The sequence below is a fragment of the Electrophorus electricus genome, unplaced genomic scaffold, assembly GCF_041902795.1.
Source record: "Electrophorus electricus isolate QZ-2024a unplaced genomic scaffold, ASM4190279v1 Scaffold95, whole genome shotgun sequence".
Classification (NCBI taxonomy): Eukaryota; Metazoa; Chordata; class Actinopteri; order Gymnotiformes; family Gymnotidae; genus Electrophorus; species Electrophorus electricus.
In genome coordinates, this window is record NW_027658812.1 from 230,037 (window position 1) to 237,536 (window position 7,500).

Below are 7,500 nucleotides of genomic sequence, written 5' to 3' on the forward strand. Positions count from 1 at the left end.
TAGCGACCCTCAGACAGGCGTAGCCCCGGGATGGACCCGGGGCCGCAATGTGCGTTCGAAATGTCGATGATCAATGTGTCCTGCAATTCACATTAGTTCTCGCAGCTGGCTGCGTTCTTCATCGACGCACGAGCCAAGTGATCCACCGCTAAGAGTTGTACTCTTTTATTTCAGGCTCAGTTTAGGTCTTTCACCACGACTACAAAGACAGGTTTAAAAGGTTTCACCAACCGGTCAGGCGCCCCCGTCTGCGAGTGTTGAAACGGGCGCGGGGTTGCGCTTTGCCCACACGCCCCACGTGGCAGACGAGTCAGTCTTTGAACCGCGGCCCTCCGCGCCCGCCCCGTCCGACCCCTCGAAAGGGGTGGAACTCACGTAGCGTGGGCCAAGCCCTAGGTACCTGCCGGGGGTCCCCCTGAGACTCCTTTCTGAGAGAGAGAAGCAGGGGAACCGGCTGCGCCACCCACCACCACCACGCCCCAGGACGCCGGTGGGCGGACGAACACAGGAAGGGCCATGGCCTGCCCCACGAGGAGCAGCGCTCGCAACCCCCCCCGGAAAGTCCGCTCGTCAGCGAGCAAGGGGACGGGGATGAATGACAAGGACAACAAAATAGGAAAACCCCTCGCGGTGGACGGAGGCAGCGGCCGTGCGAGCGAGAGGGAGGGCGCGGGACAGACCCGTACGACCCGCTCGACTCGCAGGCGCTTCTCCTGCCGGCAAGGTGAGGGGAAACCGGCCTTCGCCCGACGAGCGGGGACGCCGAGTTTTTTGAACGACGCGTCTCTCGCGCTGGAACCCAGAGAATACCGGGGCCTGCGGGGGGGGGGTGCTGAAGGACGACGCGGAGGAAGAGGCGGAGGACGAGGAAGGGGTGGGAGGGACTAGGCTCCTCCTTTATGCCTTCTGTCCAGCCTGACCTGCAAGCGACCACGTGTAACAGCAACCCCGAAGACCCTTTCGACCCTGGGCCCCGACGCGGGGGGACGGCGAAGTCGAGGGGGTCGGGAGAGGAGGCACGCCGGACAGCGTTACCCGTTAATGATCCTTTCGCAGGTTCACCTACGAAAACCTTGTTACGACTTTTACTTCCTCTAGATAGTCAAGTTTGATCGACTTCTCGGCGCTCCGCCAAGGCCCGCGAGGAGCCCCGGCGGGGCCGATCCGAGGACCTCACTAAACCATCCGATCGGTAGTAGCGACGGGCGGTGTGTACAAAGGGCAGGGACTTAATCAACGCGAGCTTATGACCCGCGCTTACTGGGAATTCCTCGTTCATGGGGAATAATTGCAATCCCCAGTCCCCATCACGAATGGGGTTCAGCGGATTACCCGCACCTCTCGGTGTAGGGTAGGCACACGCTGATCCAACCATTGTGGCGCGCGTGCAGCCCCGGACATCTAAGGGCATCACAGACCTGTTATTGCTCCATCTCGCGTGGCTGAACGCCACTTGTCCCTCTAAGAAGTTTGACGCCGACCGCGGAGGGCCGCGTAACTATTTAGCATGCCGGAGTCTCGTTCGTTATCGGAATTAACCAGACAAATCGCTCCACCAACTAAGAACGGCCATGCACCACCACCCACAGAATCGAGAAAGAGCTATCAATCTGTCAATCCTTTCCGTGTCCGGGCCGGGTGAGGTTTCCCGTGTTGAGTCAAATTAAGCCGCAGGCTCCACTCCTGGTGGTGCCCTTCCGTCAATTCCTTTAAGTTTCAGCTTTGCAACCATACTCCCCCCGGAACCCACAGACTCGTGGTTTCCCTCACGCTGCCCGGCGGGTCATGGGAATAACGCCGCCGGATCGCGGGTCGGCATAGTTTACGGTCGGAACTACGACGGTATCTGATCGTCTTCGAACCTCCGACTTTCGTTCTTGATTAATGAAAACATTCTTGGCAAATGCTTTCGCTTTCGTCCGTCTTGCGCCGGTCCAAGAATTTCACCTCTAGCGGCGCAATACGAATGCCCCCGGCCGTCCCTCTTAATCATGGCCCTGGTTCAGGAAACCCACAAAATAGAACCGGAGTCCTATTCCATTATTCCTAGCTCAGGTATTCAGGCGAGAAGCGGGCCCGCTTTGAACACTCTAATTTTTTCAAAGTAAACGCTCCGAGCCCCGTCCGGACACCCAGCCAAGGGCATCCGGGGGGCACCGGGAGACAGGGTCTGAGACAGGCGGTGGCACGCCTCGCGGCGGACCGCCAGCCCACTCCCGACATCCAACTACGAGCTTTTTAACTGCAGCAACTTTAATATACGCTATTGGAGCTGGAATTACCGCGGCTGCTGGCACCAGACTTGCCCTCCAATGGGTCCTCACCCATGGGTTTAGGATACGCTCATTCCGATTACAGGGCCTCGAAAGAGACCTGTATCGTTATTTTTCGTCACTACCTCCCCGTGTCGGGAATGGGTAATTTGCGCGCCTGCTGCCTTCCTTGGATGTGGTAGCCGTTTCTCAGGCTCCCTCTCCGGAATCGAACCCTGATTCCCCGTTACCCGTGGTCACCATGGTAGCCGACTATGGTACCATCGAAAGTTGATAGGGCAGACATTCGAATGAGACGTCGCCGCCGCGGAGGGCGCGCGATCGGCCCGAGGTTATCTAGAGTCACCAAAGCGGCCGGGGGGCCCGAGCCCCCCGGATGGGTTTTGGGTCTGATAAATGCACGCATCCCCCGAAGGGTCAGCGCTCGTTTGCATGTATTAGCTCTAGAATTACCACAGTTATCCGAGTAACGTGTGGAGCGATCAAAGGAACCATAACTGATTTAATGAGCCATTCGCAGTTTCACTGTACCGGCCGTGTGCACTTAGACCTGCATGGCTTAATCTTTGAGACAAGCATATGTTACTGGCAGGATCAACCAGGTAGTTTGCACCGTGGTCTGGGATGAACCACGAGTGACATCCGCCTCCCCTTCCGGGGGCTAGGAAGCAGCGGGTTGTAAGTGCGTGCGCCGTCAGGTCCAGACGCCATACAGGGCTACCCAGGACAGCTTCCGCGGCCAGTGTAAACGTGCTCGCGCACCGCCCTCTGGCCTTCGGACGCCGACCTCTCACCTTGATGCAAAGCTGTCCCATCCGGTCATGCCCGCACCGTACCCCGTCCACCTCCTCCGGAGGTGCGGACGGCCGACTCCAGGTGCTTTCGGCGTTCCCTCTCTTCACGCCGTTTTGATTTTCGTGGGCCGCTGGTGGGGGGACAAGGGAAAGACCTCGTCGAATTCCCTCCCCCCTAGCCTCGCTCAACCTACGTTTCGTGATGTAACCAAGAAGAGTGATTCGTGGGCCCAGGTAGGTTTGAAGAGGAGGCCAACAAAGCAGGGCACTCCCTTCCTCCCAAACCACAGACACCAGTATAGGACAACTGAGTAGACAGACTGGCCGTCTGAGTCTCCCCCAGAGAGTTCTGGGATGGGTTACAAATAACCCCCACCCCCCATCAGAGGCTTGACCCGCTAGAACCAGGGAGGATCTGTCAAAACCGCTCTCCACATCAGAAGTTCTGGATCAGCCGGGGCTGGTCGGCAGACGTCCACCTAAGGCCGTGGCCTAACCCCGTGTGGGGGGATAGCGCTCGCACCCGTACACGTGGACACCCGCTCGTCAAATGGCTGGCTCCTCACTTACCGTAGGGGGAATGGTTTGCCTACCCCTGGCGGGTCTGGTACTCCACTCTACCAAACAAGGAAGCAACACACCAATAGACCCCTGCAACACCGGGCAGCTTTGGGCAGTGTCACTACACTCCTCCTTGTTCTTCACGTTCCTTCCGTGGTGATTTTTTTTTTTTTTTCGTGGCCATTGCCGTGCATGGCTTCCCCATCGCTTTGCATGCTCTCCATTGCCTCGTGCTGCTTCACCATTGGTCTCACCTGGAGACCGAAGCCGCTCTCCCAGTAACCCGATGGTACCTGGCCAGAAAACCCCGTGCCCGATTTCATCTAGGACAAGGGCCAAACCACAGACCGTGCCCGTCCAGGGTCAACCCCTGGTCGGACAGGCCTGGTGGGTCGATACCATGGATGTGGCAGGCCGACGAGAATCCACTGGTACATTTACAAACACGCCCACCCTGGTGGCATGGCTGTACGACCCATCGTCGAAGCACGCTGCGGCGGACTGAGCCATTGGATCCAGTTGCCTGGGCGTACACTCAGCCCAACAGACGCACTCGGGTCGGGGAGAGCAAAGCAGACTGTGTGCCTGGATGTGCCCACTTCCATAGGGGAATCGGCATGATGGTTCACTTAACCCGAGGAGGGCTCCCCTCGCGGGATAAGCACCCCCCTCGGGGGATGGGGGGGGGGGGGGGGCATCCAGAGCACACCACTTTCCGGTAGGGGACAGGCGTTTGATCATGTGTCCGAGGGAGAGCTCCCCTTGCCGGCCGAACACCCCTCGGACTCCCCTTGGGCTTCCAGAGAACGCCACTGGATGAATTTAGTGCTTGGACCCCATTGATTCTCTTTGCTCTCCCATATACCCGACGGGACCTATTTGCAAAACCCCGTGCCAACCAGACCTCCAGGAAGGGGGCTGGCGGCTAACCATGCCCAGCAGGGTGCACCCTGGTCGGACACTTTGGGAGGGTCGAGAGCCTGGAAGTGCCACCCGGGGGAGTAATTCTGATTTCCGTTTTAATGCACTCAGGGACAGCCCGAGGACCTCTGTAGTGCACCTGAGGCGGACTGAGCCGTCGGGTCCAGGGGTCTGGAGTTCGGAACCTCCAGGGTTCACCTGGCTGTTCTCTTAGCCCGGCAGGGTGCACCCTGGTCGGACACTTTGGGAGGGTCGAGAGCCTGGATGTGCCACCCCGACGAGTAATGAGTTTTCCCTTCGTATCTCTTCCGGACCAGGTCCGATTCGCACGAAACTCGCTGGGCATGGCCAGGAGCGCCCCCTGCTGCCCACGCCACCGTCCCCGCGCTTCTACTCCCGAGGGCCGAGGAGACAGCGAAGCGTGGGTCGGGTCGCCTGCTTCCAGGGTCTCCCTGGTACTCTCCAGTCTCCCGAGTCCATCGGGTCCGACCTCGTATTTTTAGCCCAGACGGGGAATGAGAAAGGGGCCCCCGACCGCCCGAGGGCGGGCGCTCGCTTCTCAGCCTAGGAACGTCCGATTCCCACGAAACTTTTACGCCAGACGTTCCTGGCAGCGAGCGCGTTCAAAGGTGACCCGCGCTGCTTCTCTCCTCCCAAGGGCCGAAGAGATATTCGTCTTCAAACCCGACCGGCCCTGTGTTTGCCGCCCCGGCGGTTTTAAAAAATCATAGCGTAAAAACGGTGGGTGCGCTTCGCCTGCCGCTTGGACAGCGTTAAACGGCAGCCCCGGCTCTTTCCAAAGGGCCCTCAACCGACTTTCTGCTCCCAAGGAGCCCAGAGATATGAAACCGATAAATCAAAACCCCGTGCCAACCAGACCTCCAGGAAGGGGGCTGGCGGCTAACCATGCCCGGCAGGGTGCACCCTGGTCGGACGCTTTGGGAGGGTCGAGAGCCTGGATGTGCCACCCCGACGAGTAATGAGTTTTCCCTTCGTATCTCTTCCGGACCAGGTCCGATTCGCACGAAACTCGCTGGGCATGGCCAGGAGCGCCCCCTGCTGCCCACGCCACCGTCCCCGCGCTTCTACTCCCGAGGGCCGAGGAGACAGCGAAGCGTGGGTCGGGTCGCCTGCTTCCAGGGTCTCCCTGGTACTCTCCAGTCTCCCGAGTCCATCGGGTCCGACCTCGTATTTTTAGCCCAGACGGGGAATGAGAAAGGGGCCCCCGACCGCCCGAGGGCGGGCGCTCGCTTCTCAGCCTAGGAACGTCCGATTCCCACGAAACTTTTACGCCAGACGTTCCTGGCAGCGAGCGCGTTCAAAGGTGACCCGCGCTGCTTCTCTCCTCCCAAGGGCCGAAGAGATATTCGTCTTCAAACCCGACCGGCCCTGTGTTTGCCGCCCCGGCGGTTTTAAAAAATCATAGCGTAAAAACGGTGGGTGCGCTTCGCCTGCCGCTTGGACAGCGTTAAACGGCAGCCCCGGCTCTTTCCAAAGGGCCCTCAACCGACTTTCTGCTCCCAAGGAGCCCAGAGATATGAAACCGAAAAATCAAAACCCCGTGCCAACCAGACCTCCAGGAAGGGGGCTGGCGGCTAACCATGCCCGGCAGGGTGCACCCTGGTCGGACGCTTTGGGAGGGTCGAGAGCCTGGATGTGCCACCCCGACGAGTAATGAGTTTTCCCTTCGTATCTCTTCCGGACCAGGTCCGATTCGCACGAAACTCGCTGGGCATGGCCAGGAGCGCCCCCTGCTGCCCACGCCACCGTCCCCGCGCTTCTACTCCCGAGGGCCGAGGAGACAGCGAAGCGTGGGTCGGGTCGCCTGCTTCCAGGGTCTCCCTGGTACTCTCCAGTCTCCCGAGTCCATCGGGTCCGACCTCGTATTTTTAGCCCAGACGGGGAATGAGAAAGGGGCCCCCGACCGCCCGAGGGCGGGCGCTCGCTTCTCAGCCTAGGAACGTCCGATTCCCACGAAACTTTTACGCCAGACGTTCCTGGCAGCGAGCGCGTTCAAAGGTGACCCGCGCTGCTTCTCTCCTCCCAAGGGCCGAAGAGATATTCGTCTTCAAACCCGACCGGCCCTGTGTTTGCCGCCCCGGCGGTTTTAAAAAATCATAGCGTAAAAACGGTGGGTGCGCTTCGCCTGCCGCTTGGACAGCGTTAAACGGCAGCCCCGGCTCTTTCCAAAGGGCCCTCAACCGACTTTCTGCTCCCAAGGAGCCCAGAGATATGAAACCGATAAATCAAAACCCCGTGCCAACCAGACCTCCAGGAAGGGGGCTGGCGGCTAACCATGCCCGGCAGGGTGCACCCTGGTCGGACGCTTTGGGAGGGTCGAGAGCCTGGATGTGCCACCCCGACGAGTAATGAGTTTTCCCTTCGTATCTCTTCCGGACCAGGTCCGATTCGCACGAAACTCGCTGGGCATGGCCAGGAGCGCCCCCTGCTGCCCAGGCCTGGCTCTGGGCCTGGGCACACTTCATTCACTTTGTACCTTTAAATCATACTACTACTACTACTACTACCACCAGAATTCCAGGGCCAAGAGGTCACACAGTCATACACAGCAAAGTAGCTCTGGGCCTGGGCACACTTCAAGAAGTTTGTCCCTTTATATAAGCCTAGAAATAGACTTCCAGGCCCAAGAGTTCAAACACATTCATGCCCAGCAAAGTAGCTCTGGGCCTGGGCACACTTCAATCACTTTGTGCCTTTAAATCATACTACTACTACCAGACTTCCAGGCCCAAGAGGTCAAACACAGTCATGCCCAGCAAAGTAGCTCTGGGCCTGGGCACACTTCAATCACTTTGTGCCTTTAAATCATACTACTACTACCACCAGAATTCCAGGGCCAAGAGGTCACACAGTCATACACAGCAAAGTAGCTCTGGGCCTGGGCACACTTCAAGAAGTTTGACCCTTTATATAAGCCTAGAAATAGACTT

At 59.0% G+C, this 7,500-nt stretch overlaps 2 non-coding genes across 2 annotated transcripts; both read right to left on the reverse strand.

Moving 5' to 3' along the window:
- Positions 1 to 3: 3 nt before the first annotated feature.
- On the reverse strand, positions 4 to 157 carry LOC145656870 (5.8S ribosomal RNA). Its single transcript, XR_014122460.1, has one exon. It is a non-coding gene; the product is annotated as a 5.8S ribosomal RNA (ribosomal RNA).
- Positions 158 to 1,039: 882 nt separating this feature from the next.
- On the reverse strand, positions 1,040 to 2,878 carry LOC145656887 (18S ribosomal RNA). Its single transcript, XR_014122477.1, has one exon. It is a non-coding gene; the product is annotated as an 18S ribosomal RNA (ribosomal RNA).
- Positions 2,879 to 7,500: the final 4,622 nt, after the last annotated feature.